General features: G+C 44.6%; 1 protein-coding gene and 1 long non-coding RNA gene across 7 annotated transcripts in view; one reads left to right on the top strand and one right to left on the bottom strand.

The window, feature by feature from the left end:
• The window catches only part of Itpr1 (inositol 1,4,5-trisphosphate receptor, type 1), a 367,970-nt gene that overhangs the window by 13,231 nt on the left and 335,735 nt on the right, over positions 1–19,004 (bottom strand). The window lies entirely within an intron of this gene.
• Positions 1–19,004, top strand: part of LOC102547466 (uncharacterized) — a 91,574-nt gene that overhangs the window by 29,492 nt on the left and 43,078 nt on the right. Inside the window, exon 1 of one of the 4 annotated variants that reach the window (XR_015686940.1) lies at positions 12,818–13,072. The exons of 2 other annotated variants lie outside the window; for them this stretch is intronic. This is a non-coding gene — a long non-coding RNA (uncharacterized LOC102547466). Of the gene's footprint in view, positions 1–12,817; positions 13,073–19,004 lie in introns of those variants that run through there. One more of the 4 variants, XR_015686942.1, reaches the window with a different exon arrangement.

Here is a 19,004-nt window from a genome sequence, read left to right as displayed (position 1 = left end):
TGGGAAACAATAGAGGGTCCCGTGACCAATGGATGGCCATTGTTAGTGAATGAAGACACTGCAGTATCAGTAAGGCAGTGGCAGTGAGGCAGCTTTGAACGTGTTGACATGGAGCTCATGATGAACAAAAGTGGACCAAGTGAACACTTCCCGGCAAAGCAGCAAAGGCGCCAATTAAAGCTATTTTTTTTTTAAAATAAGTGTCAATGCCCATGGTATGGCTTTCATCGCTTGCTGATTTTATTGCTGGAGCAGTGTGACTCTCTGTTTGATTCCTTTTTAGTGGTTCCCCAAAAACTGCATGTGAGAAATGAGGATTGAAAAGCCTTTGAAATAAAATAGGATTCACATGAGATCAAAGTACCCTGAGACTATCATGTAGAAGGATGCAATGGTTAATTTAAACTCCGCCATGTATTTATTGTACATGTTTTAAGGCTTAAATTTTATTTTTATGTAAGGTGTGTGTTCCTGAACATGTGGTCATTGCATGTGCAGCAGCCCACAGAGGTCAGAAGAGGCATCCTTTTCCCTGGTATCGAAGTGCAGGCTCCTTTTCCCTGCAATTGGAATGTTGTGAGCTATTGTGAGCTACCCCACAGGTATTAGGAACTGAATCCAGCCCTCTGCAAGCCATCTCTTCAGCTGCCTGTGTTATTGTCTTTGGTGGATTTATCAAGTCTTTTACATTTAATGAACTAGAACTTGGTTCCTATTTTCGTAGTGAAGTGGTTTGTTTGGGTAATGAGTTTAATCTCCTCTTACTTGTAATACTTAAGCCTATATATCAACTGTCAGAGATGATTCGGGTCATAGAATTTCAAAAAGAGAAAGACTGTGAACTGTCAGCATAGGCAAGTTTCCTGAAAGACTAAAATTAGTTCCTTCTCTCCTTCTGTATGCTGCCGTATATAATTGGCCAGGAACCAGAGAACTAGATTATGGTGCGAGAATAAAGGGCAGGAATGAGGGGAGGGGCTGAGAAATTGTCATAACCTTTGGGAAATGCTTTACCTGACATTGGTGCCACTTCCGAGGATGCCTTGTCTATCTTCCCCTCATTCTTTTACTATTTCTCTGAAATTTTCTTTTTTCTGAGCTGATGGCCAACGAGGGTATAGACACAGAGGGAGACAGAGAGGCAGAGGGAAAGGCTCAGCATAGTCTGAGGAGCAGTTCAGAGGGCTCGTCCCGGCACCCAAATCTGAGAAGGGGCCTTGTGGGTGAGCACTTGGCTAGGAAGGTGGCCTGAAAATGTTGTTCATGTCAGGTGTGAAGCTGAACTAATACCGAGTCCTGTACAGTACAAGGAAAGGCCAGAGTGCCTGTTGGCAGTTGGGGCAGAATTAAGGGAAGCCATCTCAAGTGGTTCTGAGATCTTAGACAGGCTCCATGGCTGGCTGCTCCTGGGGACCTCGGATTCTCCTGTTTTATGTCTCAGATCTCATCCCTCCACATGTAACTAGCAATATAATGGTGGGCTCGCACCCCTCACTGTTTGTGTCTAGGCACAGTCTCCTCTTTTGAGAAGAGCATGTCTCCTGACTAGAGCCCACTCTCCTGCATTTTTTCCTTATTCCCGCTTCAAACAAACCTGGGGTCCAAGGTTGTGTTGCTTATTTCCTTTCAGCTTGATACAAGCTAGAGTTATTTGGGAAGAGAGACTCTCAACAGAGAAGACGCCCCCACCAGATTGACCTTGAGACATTGTCCTGGTTGAAGACTGGTTTTGGAGGTCCAGCTCAATATGGGTGGTGCCACCTTTAGGCAGGGAGTCCTGGGTGCTATAAGAAAGCAGGCTGAGTAAGTAAGCCATGAGGAACCAGCCAGTAAGCAGCACTCCTCCATAACTTCTGGATTAGCTCCTGCCTCTATGTTCTTGCCCTATTTGAGTTCCTTCCGTGACTTCCCTCCATGACAGGCTGTGGTAAAATGTATGAGCTTTAAATAAACCCTTCCCTCCTGAAGTTACTTTCGGTCATAGTCTTTTTTCACAGCGATAGAAACCATATGTCAAAGGTACACTCTGAACTCAAGAAATTTCCTGACTGTCTGTGCTGGCTTCCACAGCAAACGTTCGCTTGGATCAGTACACTTGGGCTGGCTTTTACAGGCACATACATTCTCTACCGTTCTATGTTAATGATGAGACCCTGGAGTCCATCTTCTTTACCTGAGTTTTCTAGCATTTACTATTTCCTCAGGGACATGAGCAAATGGAGAGGCTCAAAAAGCCCTTGGAATCCTACCTCTGACTAGCATTTTGCAGCTGAGTGATTAATAGTTCTCTAAAGTCTTTTGATGTAATTAAGGCTGAAGAGTTATGATTGCTTGATGCAGTCTGCATTTCCCCCTGACCCTCTATTAACAAATACCATTTCTACTGACCACGTGATGCTAAAACACCTCCTTGCTCCTTCCAGGAAAGCATGAGGGTGGGAGATAGAGGTTGGGACTTACTTAACACACTTCTCTGTTTAACTCTCGATTTTAGATTTTTCTTCCTTTAGGGTAACTTTTCTTTACTTTCTGTAATAAGCACATGATATTACTAATACTGTAACAAATCAGGAAGATACACTTTGCCCCAAGTTGGCCAAAAATGAAAATGCATATACAAATGATAGCTGAACATAAACAGAATATAATATATACAAGTGGTGTGTAGGAGTGGGTGGAGGTGCGGGTTCTTGTCTGTGTACACACAGGTGCAGATGCATGTGGGTGCCTATGCACATACAGACCAGAGGTGCCTTCCTCCATCATGCTCTGCCCCCTTTCTTCCTTCCTTCATTCCACCCCCCACCCCCTTATTATTGAGACAGGGTCTCACCATATAACTCTGACTGGCATGGAACTTGCTACATAGACCAGGCTGCCCTCAAATGCATAGAGATCTGCCTGCCTCTGTCTTCCTAATGCCAGGATCAAAAGTATGTACGTACCACCATGGCCAGCTCCCACTTTGTAACACACACACACACACACACACACACACACACACACACACACACACATTCAATGCTAGGGTCTTTATACCCCTCCCAGGTTTCTAAGTGGGTGCTGAGGCTCTGAATTCAGGTCCTCACAGTTGTCTTGCAAGCACTTTACAGGGTGAGCCATCTTCCCATTCCAGAATATCATTTAAAAATAAGGTTTCACAGCCTTAAAGCCGCGGTGATGGTGAAAGCCTCAGATGTTTCTGTAGTATTTTACTGATGGCTGTTTTCTGCAGGTAACATTGGGGGTGGCTTGAGGTCAGCTCTGCCATTTGAAGAGTCACAGAGAGTAAGGTGTTGACCTCCTCTTAGCGTCTACTTGATCTTAATCCTGGTTTCACAGAGTCATCGTTAGGATCTGTTGAATAATGTCTGTGATATGTTCTCAGGGCTGGATTAGGGGAAGTGTTTCGTAGCATTACTTATTGTCTGACTTAATTTCTTGTGAAAAAGCAAGGCATGTGGGATTAGCATCACTTCCCCAAAGGGGACAATCACGCTCAGAGATGAAGTGAAGTGACAACTGACTCCTGTAGTATTTCTGCCAGGACTGGAAGAGACAATCAGTGATCTCCCTGGGATCTTTCTGAAAAGGTGGGGCAAACCCAAACCTGAAATGCTAGTTGAACCACTCTGGTGGGGTCAACTGACCCCATGTGGTCCGGTATAGGCCCAGGCGCAGCCAATGGCTAGAAGCACAGGGGATGAGCACAGGGAGGGCTCAAGTCCTTCTTCCTGCTGCTTTAGTTTTGATGCTAGGTTGGAGGAAGAGAATACATTGGTAATGGTTTCGCTAAACTTTCTCATTTCCAAATTAAAAGTTGTCTCCTCCACATTTCTGGGAGCATGCAGCCCAGAAAAGCCACTTTGAAAGCACAGCTTTGTTAGTGGCTGTGGTTCTGTGCTTTTGAGAAAAGGCACAGAAGCCTTCCAACCGCGGGGCGCCGGCTGGCCCTTGCCCTCCTTGTTCCGGAGATGTGTTGACACCTCTCATCAGCTTGTGACAAAGATGTACTCTGCCTCTCTACTCTGCAATGACATCTCCCTCCCCAGCATTAAAGATCCTTCCTCCCACCACCTCCCACCATCTCTTTATCATTTTGTTTCTTCTAACAATCCACACCTGCCCCCCCACCCCCCCAGCCATTTTTAAACCAACCGATTGCTTTTAAAAATGAACCAAAGTGTTAAAATGTTGGAGCTGGGCGCAGACTCCCATCCTCATTCTATAATTGTGGTTTTTTTGTGTTCAGCTTTGAGAGAGGTAACTGACGAGATGGAAGTTTCCCAGTCACTACTGTAAAGGGCACAATTCACTTTATAAAAGAAATGTTTATTCGCATATGGGCTCGTTAGTGACATGTTTGACTTTGATCTGTGAAATGTTAGGAGTCAGTTGGCCCGAAAACCTCTGAAGTCACATTGTTGAGCAGACAAATTAAAATGCAAACATTTTGATGCTGCATCCCAAAGTTCCCAGTTTTCACAGTTACTTGGCAGACTTCAAAGTTTATTGACTACGGTAGTTTGGAAAACCAACATGAAAAGAGTTATAAAATCATATCTATAGGTCATGATGAAAACAGATTAATTCAAAAGAAAATAATAAATCGGGGTAGAAGATTTAGAGATTGAACTGTAAATACTTCACATAGGCACTATAATCCTTAAGAAATATATGATGTTTTTCCTTTTAGGGAAAGGTCATCATATAGCCCAGGCTACCCTCCAACTCATTCTGTTGTTGAGAATGACCTCGATTGATTTCTAACCCTCCTGCCTCCACCTCCCAAGTGCAGGGTAACAGGAGTACATCACTGATCCTGGTTTATGTCATTCTGGGGACTAAAGACAGGATCTCCGGTATGAAAGGCAAGCTCTATGTCTGTCGAACCACATCCCCAGCCCTGTTTATGAATCTGTTTTTACTGAATTTTACTGTATTTTATTACTTGTAAGAGTTTTAGACAGCTATCTTACAGAACATCTACAAGAATGCCAGAGAGCCGAAGCTCTCCACTTTGCATATGTCCTGAGGCGTTTTGCAAATGGTACTTTTTTTGTTCTTCCAAAATCATATTTTGGATCGATGTGGTGGCACATGCCTTTAACTCCAGCCTTCAGGAAGCTGAGGCAGGTGGCTCTCTGTGAATTAGAGGCCAGTTTGGTTTGAATAGTGAGTTTCAGGCTAGCCAGGGTTACACTATTTCTAAAAGAAACAAATTCACCATCCAAGTAGGGACTAAGTATCAAGGGTCAACAGTGCTCTTCTACTTGTCCAGAGGACCTAAGCTTGGCTCTCAGCACCCAAGTCAGATAACAGCAATAGCCCAACTCCAGTTCCAGAGAATCTGATGCCCTCCTCGACCGTCACACATCAAAGGCAGGCATGCACCTACACACAGATAAAAGCTAGATTAAGGTGAAATTTTAAATATTTCAAGGGGGCCGTTAGGATGATGGCTCAGTAGTTAAGGTGCCTGCTGCCAAGGCTGATGACAAGGCTCAATCCCCAAAGCCCCATGGTAGAAGGAAAGAAACAGCTCCTCTAAGCAGTCCTTGGACTTCCACATGCGTGTTGTGACTTGCCGGTGTCTCCCTCAAATAAATGTAAAAAGTTAAAAAACATGTCATGCCAATGACTCGAAGTCTTCTTTAAGAGAGGGTTTTGGGGCTGGAGAGATGATTCCATGGTTAACAGCCCTGGCTGTTCTTTCTTTCAGGACCTGGGTTGGATTTTCAGCACCCACCCAACAGTTCACAACTGTCTGTAACTCCAGTCCTAGGGGACCCAGTGTCCTCTTCTGTTCTCTATGAGGACCAACCACACAAACAATATACTCTCTCTCTCTCTCTCTCTCTCTCTCTCTCTCTCTCTCTCAGAGGGGTTTACAAAAATGTAATATGTAATGACAGACTGTTCATATCTTGCACTCTGGAATTCTAACTCAGCTTAAAGGGGAAAAGGAAATTGATCTTGAGACCTAAACCAAGGCACTTCTAAGGGAACTGAGCTCACATTCTCAAGCACCACAATTAGCACCTGCAAGATCGGCAACTACAGCTTTATTATTTTACTCAAAGCTCCTGTGATCAGTTTCCCTATCGAGTGTTTTATTTGTTTGTTTTGAGACACAGTCTTCTATTATCTAAGTATCATCAAACTTTGCCTTTTCTTCAAGTGTGGGGACTACAGACATACAGTTTATGCTGTGCTGGTGACCAAACTCATGCTTTGTGCATCCTAGACAGACACTCTACCAGCTGAGGTACCATCTCATCTCTCCCATCAGGAGCATGTGCGTGCAGGCACACATGTGACTGGATGCTATAGTGCACACATACAGGTCAGAGGACAAGTTTTGGAAGTTGGTTCTCTCCTATCATGGGTTGGGGATCAAACTCAGATTTTGAGGCTTTCAGGGCAAGCAGTTTTTACCTGCTGAACTATCTCTCTAGCCCTTCTTACCACGTTTCTAATTCCTAGCATGAAATCCATACATAGAGTTTGGAACCTGAGTGAAGCAGATGTGAATGATCCGACCCAGCCCCCCACAGTTCTAGCAGTTTGAATTCGACTTCTTTCTTAAGAGGTGGCCTGTGCTCAACTCTCTTGGTTATGGACGGACCAATGACAGGGCAGAAAGAAGATCCTATGGTTTGTAAAGTGGAAGTCATAGCAGTCGATGTGATTTCTACTGGGAATTGCCAGGGCTCCTGGAGATACCCTAAGGAAGGCTCCATAGATGTCCCAGTAGCTCACCCATCCTAGCCCAACCTGTTTTAGTTTTTTTTTTTCCCTCACTCCCAACCTCCAGACATGAGGCAGACAGCCTTGAAATTATTCCACCCTCCAGTCTTTGAGCCAGCCCCAGCTGAGGCTGTGTGGAGGGCAGTACCACCTGTCTCCATGGAGCCCGGCCCAGATCGCAAAGTACTTGGGAAAATAAGAACGATGAGTGTAGCCTTAATATACATGAATTCTGAGGGCAGGGATTCAACCGCGTACACATGAAAAATACCTGCGAAAGATGTGTCTGTACTGACCTCAGGGATATGGGTTGTCATTATTCCCCAAATAATAAAATGTAAATGTAACTACTCTACACATAGCAGTTACATAAAGTTTTCTTGCTTGTGTGTGTGTGTGTGTGTGTGTGTGTGTGTGTGTGTGTGTGTGTAATGTGCTTACACATGTAGAGACCAGGGTTAATGCTGGCTGTCTTTCTCAATTGTTCTTTCTTGAGTGACTCTAATGGAACCTGGAGTTTGCTAATTTGGCTGGACTGGAAGGTCGCTGAAGCCCAGGGAGCAGAGGAAGTCCTCGGTGATGTATATTGTTGTCATAGGCACGGCCATGTGAAGGACCAAAGCCTTAGACCCATGCGGATGGCAAAGACTTCTGGTCTGAAAGCCAAGAACTGTTGGCAGGATGTGCAAAAAGTAGCAACTGCAGCTTCCTCCCCGGGCCCCATGTTAACAGCTGGAGACTTCTCCCTACGGAGACCTCCTGCAGAGACCAGCTAACTCCACCCTCTTAGTTGTACATAATAAAATCACTGAGCTTCTGGGCTGTTGTGAGTGGTTGGTGCCATGTTATGATCGGCGCACCTGACCCCAGCTTTTCAGTACATGTGTGTCTGTGTCTCGCCTTTCTTCATCCCCTCGATGGCTCTAATCAGGTTTCCAGCACCAGCCTTCGCTTCAAGGGTTGAGAAGAGAGTCCTATCCCCCTTTCTCTCTTTGTTGGGATTATAGGCAGGTACTGCCATGCCTGGCTTAACAAAAATTTTTTAAGATTTTTATTCACATGTATAAATGCTTTGTCTGTATGGGAACGGATATGAGGACATGACCACTCCAAGGTATGGTTGGAGAGAAGGATTTTTAGTGTACGTATGAGGGAGGGTACTGCCAAAGACATCTGGAAGAGTCCAGACTGAGCTCAGCCACTAGGAGAGAGAGAGAGAGTGGGAGACGGAGAGAGGAAGGGACCAAGAGAGGAGCCAAGAGGGCAAACCAGAACCAGGAGAGGAGAAGGACCAAGAGAACACATGACCGAAATGGCGCTTATACAGGAAAGAGAAGCCGCGGGGAGGGAAGCAAAGCCCGTTGGGTTAAGAAGTTCAGGGTAGGCGTGCTGAGAGGAGCCACAGGTCCTGAGTGAACCTAGACACCAAGCAGACACTTTGCTCTGCTAGTAGGTTCCACAGTTAACCTTTGTCTAGGGTTCCCTTGGGGCCTGATAGTATGTATGCATATGTAGCATGTATACGCAAAGTCTGGAGGTCAGAAAAGGGCCGGGTGTCTGATCACCTAGACCGGGAGAATGATTGTGAGACATCAGGTGCTTGGGAGCAAACCCAGGTCTCTGTTTAGAGCATCACATGCTCTTATTTCTGAGCCCTTTCTTTAGCCTCCCTCTCCACTTGTAAAATTGGGGGTCCTAAGCATTGAGTTCAGGTCTTCATGCTTTTGTGGCAGTCTACAAACAGAGACATCTTCCCAGCCCCCTCCATTACATTTTCTAAGCAATCTAGAGATGATTTAAAGTCGATGGGCAAATGTGTGTAGATTACATACAAACACTATGCCGTCTTATATGAAAGACTGGTGCTTGCCACTGATTCCCCCGTGAATACTAAGAACTGCAGTGTTGTATAGTTTACTAGTGGTTTTCTAATATCGCTTGATAACCATTGTATTAGATTCAAAGAAAAGCTTGTTAGAGCAGAATACTGTCTATTATTATATGTAGCAGGGCTGGTTTATCAGCAATTTACCAAAGTAGAGATTTGGCTAGTCTTATTTTCTGAACTAAAGCAGCAGTTAGAGCTAATGCTAAGTCACCTTGTCTTGGGAAAAGCAGTAGACATACACGGGAGTGTTGCTTGACCAAGACTCTAACCCAGGCTCCCAACTGACTCCTCCCGTCCTGACTTCATAATTGGAGAGTGAAGTATGGCGAGGGGTGTGACGGTCCTTTCGTCTATTTCTCATGATTCTGTTAGGAACTGGGCCAGAGTGTTGCTAGGTGACTTCAGAAGACTTCCTTCCATCTCTTGTCTGCTGCTCTTCCTCATGGGCTCCCTCCTCAGTCATGGGCTGCTTCTCAGCACTCCTGAGTGAGGCACGCACTTCACAAAGCCTTTCTGACTTCCTTCCCAGAGGGACTCAAAGCCAAGGTGGCCAGATCTCTAAGAGCAGAGCAGTCTCTGAATGTCTTTTTTACTGAATCCTATTGGACGAAGCAAGTCACGGAACAAGCCAGGAGTGAGAAAAGTGGATCCGCACCCGCTCTGTGTGGGTGGTATGTCATGCATCCACAGGGTGACAAGAATTTGATGGTGGCCTCTTTGGAGACGGACAGGAAGGATAGTTGGTCATGAATAGGAAGAGAAACATTGTGTATATGTTGTTGCTTTTATAGACAACCTCACAATGTAGCCAAGGCTGGCCTCAAACTCACAAGCACTCCTGCCTCGGCCTCCTGAATTCTTAGACTATAGCTACCAAGCCTGGCAAGAGAAACCATCTTTTTGTTTCAGAGGTTCTCAATCTGTCAGTCTTGACCTTGGTTGGGGGCCAGTGGTCCTTTCACAGTGGTAACCCAAGACCATAACCAAACCAAACCAAACTAAACCAAACCAAACCAAACCCCCACAGATATTTGCATTACAATTCATGACAGTAGCAGAGTTACAGTTAGGAAGCAGCAATGAAAGGATTTAGCTCAGTGGTAGAGCGCTTGCCTAGCAAGTGCAAGGCCCTGGGTTCGGTCCCCAGCTCCGAAAAAAAAAAAAAAAAAGAAAGAAAGAAAGAAAGAAAGAGAGAGAGAAAGAAAGAAAGAAAATGATTTCATGGTTAGGGGTCACCACAGCATGAGGAACTGTATTAAAGAGGTGCAGCATTAGGAAAGGTGAGAACAACGGTTTTTCTTTACCTCACCCTGGCCCCCAGCAGGGTCACAATCCACAAACTGTGCAGCCCAGGGTAGTCTAGAACTCGTCACCCTCCCGTATCAGCCTCCCAAGTGTTGAGATTACAGAAGTGTGCCCCTATGCCTGGCTGAAGAGAGTGGTTCAAACCCTGGGACTGCTTTTAGCTATGCAGGATTGGCTTGAGTGATAGCTGAGGGACTGGCAGTTAAGAACATGCCATTGGATCCTACCGTGCTCTAGATAATCTAGATGATATATGATCTTAGGAGGCATGGGAGGAGCAGTTATACTCAGATGCTAGTTGGATGAATTACCCATTCGTGTTCTTCTGGGTGGTGGCTAGCCTGTGCTGCCGTTTTGAGCTTTGAACCAGACTGACATCCTCAGAGGTCATGACCTTAGCTTCTGCAGTGAGCTGGTTACACCCGACTCTTCCTCAGCTTCACAGGATAGAAACACAGCACACAGTCCTGTTTTTTTTTTGTTTTTTTGTTTTTTTTTTTTTTGTTTTGTTTTGTTTGGTTTGGTTTGGTTTGGTTTTATATTGTTTTTTCTTTCAGTTTTGCTGTCCTTTATAGGGAGTGAGAATTTTAGAGTTCTGCCCAAATCCCGAAGGCTGGTTTATATAAATGTTATAAATCTACTATAAGTGCCTTGAAATGTATTAAAATAGCTTGTTTTTGTTTTTAAAAATTTTCAACCACGGGGCTGGGGATTTAGCTCAGTGGTAGAGCACTTGCCTAGCAAGCGCAAGGCCCTGGGTTTGGTCCCCAGCTCCGAAAAAAAAAGAAAAAAAGAAAAAAGAAAAAAAAATCTTCAACCACATGTTCTAACCTTGACACTTCCAGTTCCTTCGGCAGCGTTCTAGAAAACGTCATTTGAAGGGGACAGTCTTCCAGCTGTTTTGGTGGTTTTTCAGTTGGAGGTGTCTTGCTCAAGATTCACCAAGTGGCCTGGTACATTCGAGTCTGTGGGTCTTTGATGGGTACAGCATTCAAGCCTTTTCTGGTTATACCTGCTCCTGGAATTCCAGCCCCAAGCCCCAGGTTCTGGCAGACTCCTGTGTGCCTGGCTCTAACTAGTTCCACCTGTATGAAGGAGGACGGAGACCATCTGAACGAGATCCCCCGGCTCCTAGAAGATTTCTTTTTCTGGTACTTGAACGCCACCTGCTCCGTAGACCTTTCCTATCCTACTGTCAGGATCGCTCAGAGCCTGTATTTAACTAAAATGGCTCCCCAAATGAGGACATGGGACAAGCAATATACAAGTTCTCTATGCCAAGAACTAACTGTGGCCATTAAAATATAGGCTGGCCGGTATTAACTGGCTACCCATTCTGCTTTTTAAAAAATCTTCTTTCTTTCTATAAGTAATTATCCAATCTCCTCCAAATATTGCAAACCACAGTGTTCCACCTTTTTTTTTAAATACTTGACACCTCTTTCCATCCCATTTCTAATGCATCTAGGCTGTCAGAACTTCAGCGATGTGCAATGTGCATTCGTCATCCCACACTTGGAATACTGAGGCAGAAGGTGAATGAGTTTGAGGCCATCCTTGTCTACCGAGAAAAAAAAAAAACCGTAATCAAAACAAAACAAAGCACCATGGTTCACATAAGTTAAGGGAAGATATTCTTTGAGTTGTTGGTTCTTGAGTGAGTCTAGCTATGTAGCCTGTCACTCATGCTGACCTTGAATGGATAGCCCTGCCCCGCTTCATAACAGCTGGGATTATGGGCCGAGGCAACCACGTCCTGCTTTACAAGTTAAGAATTAAGACATGAATCAAAGCAATCCCTGAGCAGTCAGCCAATTCTGAAACCTTGGGATGGGGAGGGCACACAAGTGGTCACAAAGAAGGACCTGGGCATCGAAGGCTTTTCTGTAATCTGTCCCGTCCTCACTGTCCTGCAAAATTCCTGTCCTCTGCACGACCTTCTGGCAATAGTGTTCAGTAAGACTAGTCACACACGGTGGGACTGAGAGCAGAGTTGTGGAACTTCTGAAGTATTAAGAAGAAAATGAGGAACGGGGGCACACAGCTCATATTTTGGTAGCATGTGTAAAGCCTTAAGACTTGGATTCAATCTCCTGGACTTTTTTTTAAAGGAAGAAAATGAAATTTTGGGGTACCTAATCCCCACATATAAAAATATTGTCCAGAAATTGACAACCAAGCAAAACTTCATGCTACCAAATGAGATAAAAGTGGGACACTTGTTCACCTAAATCCTTTCCCAGGAACGCCCCACCTTACAAAATGCCACTGGCCGGGTTCAAAGTAATGTTAAAAACAAAAAAAAAAGTAGGGTGTGGTAACTCATGTCTATAATTCCAGCCCTCCGCATGTGGGAGCTGGAGGCAAGGGGGAATCAAACGTTTATAGTCAATCTCAGCCGCTTAGCAAGTTCAAAATCAGCCTGGACTACAAGAGACCACGGCAGAAGCAAACCAGGAAAAACGTGTTATTCTCAAGACACAAAATTGAGCGTCTGTGGAATAAGAACGCACCGTGAGGCTAAGATAGGGATTTTGAATAAATCAATGCAGTCTGGCGGCTTCTGGAACATACCTTAAGTTAGGTGTTGAGGTAAGAGGAGAAGTGTCAGTGTTCTGACTTTGGAGGAGCCTGGTCTATGAGACAACAGCTTAATAGGCTCACAGGAAATGTGGACAGGTGGCCTCCACACAATGGATGCCCATGATTACTGCCTGCCTTGTGTTGAGAAGTCACAGGAATTGTGATAACGGCGACTTGCGAGAGTGTTGTGCATGCAGCTATAAAGTGGGAGAATGTAGCAGGTCCTGGTGACTTCCCTCACAAGACTCCCACGGGGCAATGTGTGTGCAGCTTTTGACACCCACTTCCTTTTCTGCAGAAACGCCCTCTCTTCTAATGTTGCCGACCTAGACACCCTCTCCTTTCTACCAGAGCTAGCTGCTGCGCTGCTGCCTCAACCGCACCCACGTACTTCCTCAAATCCCTACAGCCCACACTGGAGCCAACTTTGCTGGATCTGGATCAGAAGAGGGGTCTCAAATTGCTCCCGGGGGCGCGCCCTGAAGGGCGTGGTGAGGACGAAGCCCCGCCCAGCGATCTGAGCTGGCTGCTCCAGCAGAGGCCCACGTGAGCTGTTCCCCTGCTCGCCCTTGGCAGTTCGCAGACGGGTGCAGCGGTGCTGGGGCGAGGGAGTGCCTGGGAACAGTCTGTGTGCTCCTGGCGCTGTGCCTTGCAGCTGGCGGGAGGGTGGGGTCGCCCTGCCCTGCTGGGAGCTGCTGACCGGAAAGCTGATTGGGGATGGGAGCCCCTGACTCCCCCCTCCCCCTCCCTCCCCGCTCAGAGTCTGGGGACCTTGAATGTGAGGCAGAAAGACTATATGGATAGCATTACTATTTGGAGCATGGAAAGACTCAGAGGTTCCTTTCCAGGTTCTTTTCTGTCTGCTCCCTACCCCGGTGACCTTTGCTAAGTCACTTGATCTAGGGGTTCAGTTTCCCCAAATTGTCCTGAGGGGCTGAGGCTTGTAAGTAGCCAGGAAGGACACAACATATCATGTCACATCACATTCACTCCATGTCTAGTGAGTATTTAGGATGTTCATCCATGCCCTCATCCCGGGGGTCTGGTGCCTAGTGCCAGCACTGTGCCAGTTAGGTGCTGGGGCTCCAGAGTGGGCAGTGAGGCCAGCTTGGTCTCAGCTTCCTCACCCAGCTACAAATTGGCTTCAAAGGTCATGAGAAAAGGCGAGGTCTATGACGTACTTCCTGTAGTCCCTGGCACAAAATGGGCTCCTAACCCAAGCTACCGGCTTCCGGCTGCACAGAGGTTTGGAGACTAGCCTAGTCTGGAGAAGTGGAAACAGACCTTGCAAGCTGGGTGTGCACAGCGCAGAACAGGGCTCAGTTTCCAGGCTGCTGGCTAGCCAAGAAGGAATGCAATTACTCATTAAGCACACTCCCATTGATCCCTGTCTTAGCAAAAGCTTCTCAGCGTTGCTTTCAAATTTCCAATCCAACCCCTGTTTTAAAAAAAAACGAAAGAAAGCCCAACGAACGGTTCATGGACGTTTCCCCCTGAACTCACACTTTCTAGTGAATAAGAAGGAAACAAGATTGGTCTACTCAGTGGTGATTTGTGTATGGGGATAACTTGGAGATGAAATTACCAGCATATAATGGCAGAGTTGGTAAAACCACATAGTCTTCAACCGTCACTGTGGCGCTCTGCTCTAAGTCTGGAAAATATTCATACTTTGAGCCTTAGTGGTAATATAAAAATACTGCTGCCCCTGCTGCCACTAGGTGGTCCTCAACAGCTGTTTCTGTTTTGATGTTGTAGACTCCTGTCCTGACCTTAGTTTCACCTTTTTGCTGTCAGTAGCCACTTGAAGGTCCTGTTGCTACAAGAATTAAGGGAAAACCCATTAGCAATGAGTTATAACCACACCCCTGACTTCTGCAGAATGTTGAGTAAATCAAACTTCTGTTCTTTCTGGAAAAAACCTGCAGCTGAAACTGGGATCAGGGCTAAAGAAACCCAGCTGGATTCTGTGTCTGCTTGTCACTGACAGTTTCTGTTTACGATCTGTTGATCATACAACATATTTTCTTGAGAATGGGTCTAGCTTTTCTAAGTCTAACATGGTGACATCCCACTGTGGGATGGCTCACATCTAAAATACACAAGGACAGCCAACTGATCCTGACCCCTTTGCTCAATGCTGAAGTCAGTGGTCTGTTCACACGTATTAACAGTTCCCAGAAAACAGTAGATGTTGGCTAATATTATCTATAAATAGTAACTTAAAGATAACTAACTAAAACATGGAGAATTGCAGGGTTCAACACTTTTGGTTAGCCCGGTTTTTTTTTTCTTTATTTATTTCAATCTTTTAAAAAGTTGGTGAGTTGGGGTTGGGGATTTAGCTCAGCGGTAGAGCGCTTGCCTAGCAAACACAAGGTCCTGGGTTCGGTCCCCAGCTCAAAAAAAAAAAAAAAAAAAAAAGTTGGTGAGTTTAGATGCTAATATTTGTGGTTCTTAAGATTGATATAAAAATCCCAGTTGTCTGTTTCAGATCTCATTTTAGTCAACCAAATTTTTTTAACGAGTATATACTACACTACATAAGTATGGCATTATTATCAATATTCATTGAGAATGTTCTATGTGTGCACTTAGTGTGTATGTGTGTGTGTGACATTTCTATAGGTAGCTATACATTCACATCAGTGATGTGTTTATATATTGCTATATCTATATGTCATATCAATCACTCAGCATTTATAGACTTGTCCCCTCTCTCTTCCACCCCTTTCCTGCTTTCTGTAGTATTGGGGATTAAACCCAGGACCTTGTTCACACTGTGCTACTGTTCTACCACTGAACCATACCCCTAGCCCATTACTGTTTTTAAAAGTTTTTCCTCAACTCCGGAAAAAAAAAAAAGAACCAAAAAAAAAAAAAAAAGGGTTGGGGATTTAGCTCAGTGGTAGAGCGCTTGCCTAGGAAGCGCAAGGCCCTGGGTTCGGTCCCCAACTCCGGAAAAAAAAGAACCAAAAAGTTTTTCCTGTAAAGTTATGCTTACCACTTTGTGCTGGTCTTAAAGCCAGGAACTTCCTTCCTGGGCAAGTACTCTATTCTTGAGCTAGAAGTCTTGGTAATTTATAATGTTTAAAAAACACAATTTGCCTTCTTTTCATTTATTTATTATTATTTTTTACTTTAATAGAAATCTGACAATGTTTTGGGGATCTTACAAAAACCATAATTTCTTTACTTGAATAAGACGATGGAGAGTTTTAATTTAAAGCATAGCAACCACTTGAGATGCTGCTCATAAAATTGGCATCAGATGATGACAGTTTTAAAACAAGGGTTTTTAGATTTCAGAAAGTGAAATGTAACTTGTGGCTTATCTTGTGCCTTCAGTAAATTTGAAAGGACAGGAAGTTACATTAACATGAAGAACATTAATGGGTAAAAGACATTAAGTAAGGTTTTGGCTAAGTGAATCTGACAGCAACTTTCAGCCCCAGGGTTTTATGTATGTAAGTGTGGTTGGGTATCATTGATCAGTTTACAAAATTCAGTCCCTCTGTTCTCTGTCTAGTTCTCCTGAATTAGTTTGATTTGGGTATTGCTTAATCTGTTTAAGAAGTGAGAAAAAATTATGACAGGGTGGAAGGAACTATCCAATAACTTCTGAGCCTAGTTACTATGGAGTCCCACAGGACAGTAAGGCACTGGGGTCACTAGCACACTCTCAACGGAGCTATGGCCAATGCAGGCTCAGTACACCAGAAGGAGAATCACGGCCTTTCCCCGGGCTTCTTCTTTCTGTCCTTTAACTCTTTCTGTGTACAAGCTAGAGAAGGCTGAACACATCCCAGGGCTGGGAAGACAGAGCAGAGAAGTTGGAGGAGACAGTACAATCTCCGGTGGCAGATGCCGAGAAAGGAAAATAATCATGGCCTGTTTAGTGTCAAAGGGAAAGGGGGACTGTGTGACATTCAGAGGAGAAAAGCTACCGTGACAGATCTAGGGGAAATGGGGCTGGTAAGGGAGACAGAGAGTCGGGGTGTTCTAAGGAGAGAACAGAAAGGAAAAGGACACCTGGGAAAAGCGTGCTCATTCTCTCACCCCTGGGAAGTACAGTGCTGGTTATTACAGGTGTGTGTGTGTGTGTGTGTGTGTGTGTGTGTGTGTGTGTGTGTGTGTGTGTGCATGCGCACACATATACTAGCACATGTTGGGGGGACAGTGCCTCTCATGCAAGAGGAAGTGGTGAGAGATGGGGATAATGAAAAAGGAATCGAAGGACTTTGCACAAGCAATGAGGACCAACTAATCAAGAGTGTCTTGACAGTCATACCTCAGCGTACTAGCATACAGCCAGGGCCATGAGTCAGAACAGATAAGCATTTTAGTGGAAGTTGTCAACTCACATTTTAGGATCCACAGAGTGGGCAGGCAGAAAATCAGCAGAAATATAGAAACCCTAAATGTCCCCAGTAACCAGCTTGCTCTAAGTGTATTTTGGAGAATGGCCCACAAAGTAACAAATGCCCAGGAGAATACACCTCCTTTTCAAGGGTATATGGTAAGTTCACAGTTAGATCATATTCAGACATAAACAAATATAAATAATTGAGATCATTTAAATTATGTTCTCTGGATGGAGGGGGGTATCTCCATGGGCGAAACTGCTTGCCCCGAGACCTGACGGTCTGAGTTCGATCCTGGGACCGACACGATGGAAGGAGAAACTGACAAACTGTCCTCTGACTGCCAACACACTGTGGCACATGCCCAGCTCTGCCCCCACAAAATCAGTAATTAAGTAAATGTAAAATTGTGTCCTCTGATCACAATGGATCACACTCTAAGTTAAAAAATGATGTCTGGACAACTTTAAAATATCTGGAAATTTGCTCAATGCTGCAGAATAATTAATCAGTTAGAGAAAGGGTTAAAAGAAATCCAAACTCTTTTGAGTTGGAATGGGAATGAAAATGCGCTCCATTAAAGTATGTGGGCCTGAGCCAGAGCGTAGCTCAGAAGATCACGTACAGCATTAAATGCTTATACTAGAAAAGATAAAGGTCCAAGAGCAATGATCTAAGCCAGTGTTTCTCAGCCTTCCTAATGCCAGCCTCTAATATAGTCCCTCATGTTATGGTGACTGCCCCTGTAACCATAAATTATTTCATTGCTACTTTATAACTCTAATTTTGCTACTGTCACAAATCATGTTATAAATATCTGTGCTTTGCTATGGTCTTGGGTGACACTGTGAAAGGGTCACATGACCACTGAAAGGGGTTGAGACCCAAGGGTTGAGAACCACTATAAGAAAATAAATAGAAGAACAAATTAAACCCCCCCCATACCAGCAGGGCAGAAGTAGAAATCAAAAGTAGGAAAAGTTACCTAAACCAAAAGCTGGTATTTGAAAAATAATATTCATTAAAAAGAGGAAGTAGATGTAAACTTCAGTCGGCAGACTGTACAGGGGTGAACCCTTGGAGTGGACCTGAGGTGGCTGCAGCTGCTCTAACCCTGAAGCTCTACCATGGAGATCAAGGTGCTCTGGGGATGCTGAGGAAACAGAGGCTGCCTAAGCTACAGCTTAAGAGGAAGCAAGGCACAGGGAGCAGAAAGAAGTAATATCTTAGCCCAAGTTCTGGGTCATTCCTGTAGGGATAATCTCTGGAGGACTATGTGGAAGCATCACCTGTCAATAAAAAGCTGATGGCTATTAGCAAAGGGCAGGAAATAGAAAGTGGGAGTTCTGGAAGAGAAACTGAAACTCTGGAAAAGAGTTAGATAAGGGAAGATTCGCCCTGGACTCTGAGGAAGTCAGATGTATGAACTAACCAGCCACGTGGCAGACATAGAATAGTATAAATAGGTTAATTGAGTTACAAGCTAGTGGGAAGCAATACCTACTATAAGACCAATGGCATTTATTAATATTGTCTTCATATCAGTATTCGGGAACTGGGGAGGGCGCAGAAAATCCCAGAGTCGTTACAAGTCCATTCTACATTGTGTAACTTGGCACTTGAAAAGGCAGAAAAAAAAGAAAGTAGAAGCAAATTTCCTTATATAGATGGTAAGTTATAATGACCATATAGTAGAAAGCTATCTGAACACTGTTCAGCAGAAATCCTGAAACAGGAAGCTGACAGAAAACGAAGGTTAAATTCAACATAGGAAGGATAATAGATTTGGAAAAAGACGATGATTACCGAACTAAAAATGTCTGGAGCCTGCCGTGTTGGCTCATACGAGCCATCAAACCGTCATAGCACTCGGAAGGTTGGGACAGTAGAATTGCCAATTTGAGACCAGGCCTGGATAAACAGCAAGACCTTAGAACAAGTTTTTAAAACCCTGAACAACAAATGGAACAGCCAGAGAGAAGTTTAGAGGTTGGAAAAAATTGCAGAACAGAATTTAAGATTATTAAGGGTTGGCTCTGTTGCTATACCAAATGAACAGCAGCAAACTGTGAAATGGGAGACATCACTATAGTCCCCACAGACATTAAAACAAC

Source organism: Rattus norvegicus, chromosome 4, assembly GCF_021556685.1.
Source record: "Rattus norvegicus strain SHRSP/BbbUtx chromosome 4, alternate assembly SHRSP_T2T, whole genome shotgun sequence".
NCBI classification, from domain to species: domain Eukaryota; kingdom Metazoa; phylum Chordata; class Mammalia; order Rodentia; family Muridae; genus Rattus; species Rattus norvegicus.
The sequence above is the reverse complement of the archived record's forward strand: the minus strand, read 5'-3'. Positions and strand labels throughout refer to the sequence as shown.